Below are 1,547 nucleotides of genomic sequence, written 5' to 3'. Positions count from 1 at the left end.
ATACGCACCCACTCCCCCCCCCCTTTTTAGAGAGGGGGATAGCTGAACTCGTCTTTTGACGAGCTGCCTACGTACCCCTTTCGAGGATCAAGCCATCTCGTAGTTCTGTTTCATGCCGCGAGTGTTCTTACTCGGCGGTAGATGTCGCGATGTCCGCCTTGACCGTGTCGATCGTGGCTGGGTCGACGCTATTTTCCGGATGTTCCGGTTGAGTTGTTGCGTGGGCTTCGGATTTATGTCGAGCCTCGACGTCCGATGCGTTTGCGTTGATAGACGATTTTACTTCGTCTTCTCCGGGGGCGCTTTTGGCTGAAGATCGATCTATCTTCGTGCGTTTGCCGTTTGTGGAAGCCGTGATTTGCCTTAACTTATGCTCCGCGAGGAAGCATAGTCGCGACTGTTTTTGGCATCCCCAGATGGCCGCGACTCCGCTCGGCGTTGGGAACTTGAGACCCAGGTGGTAGGTTGATGGAACTGCCTGCATGGCGTTGAGCCATGGGGTTCCCATGATTACGTTGTAGATAGCGGGATGATCGACTACCGCGAATTCGACGATTTTTGTGATCTCTTTGGCCATGACTGGCAATTGGATTGATCCGAGAGTCATCGACACTTCGCCTGAAAAACCCATGAGCGGTTTTGGCGTCGGAATTACTTCTCCGAGTTCGATACTCATCCGCTTGAGAGTGTCGCGGAAGATTACGTTGACCGTGCTTCCCGTGTCGACGAGTACCCTTCCGACTTCTAAATCTCGTATGACGAGATCTATGACGAGCGGGTCGCAGTGAGGTTGGTCGATACCGCCGGCTTCTTCCTCCGTGAAGGTGATCGAGCAACTTTGGCCGTCTCGAGGAGGAGACCATGTAGGCCAATTTGCACTTGACTCTACCTTCCGTTGGTAGGTGTTGATGGCCGACACGGTATCGCCGCAGTATTGTGATCCTCCGATGATCATATTGACTCTGCGACGATTGTTATCGTTCCCTTTGTCATCCGGCCTCCTACCGCGTTTATCCCCAGGATGGTTTCGTTGAGGGGATTTTTCAGCGGGCGGATTTCTATCCGTCTTTGGAGGCCGATCAGAATCGAGGATGAGATCCTTGACGCTAGTTACTTCCGAAAGCTCTCCAGCGAGTAGCTTCGCGGCCAGTCTTGCTCCCAGGACTTTGCAATTGGTCGTGGAGTGTCCTCGGGATTGGTGGAACTCGCAGAAGGTGTTTTCGTCATACCCTTGATTGCGAGTCCATGTGTTGCCCGTGGTCCGGCCTTGATCCGAACTGATCGCATAGTTATGCGCCCCTTGGAGATCTTCCCCCTCGTGATGGACGTACTTGTCGTTACGAGAGTTCTTTTTTTTCCCCTTCGGATCTGCGTCTTTCGAGGATGGTCTTGCCGGCTTATGTTTTTGCGATAAGACTTTAGTTTCTTCCTCGACTATGATGTAGTCTGTTGCTTTGTGGAGGGCGTCCTGGATCGTTCGCGGTTTGTCGAGAGTTATCCATTTTCTGAATTTCGACTTGTACCAGAGCGTCTTTCTCAGCGCGTCG

This window comes from Brassica napus, unplaced genomic scaffold, assembly GCF_020379485.1.
Source record: "Brassica napus cultivar Da-Ae unplaced genomic scaffold, Da-Ae ScsIHWf_243;HRSCAF=411, whole genome shotgun sequence".
In the NCBI taxonomy this organism is placed as follows: Eukaryota; Viridiplantae; Streptophyta; class Magnoliopsida; order Brassicales; family Brassicaceae; genus Brassica; species Brassica napus.
The sequence above is the reverse complement of the archived record's forward strand: the minus strand, read 5'-3'. Positions refer to the sequence as shown.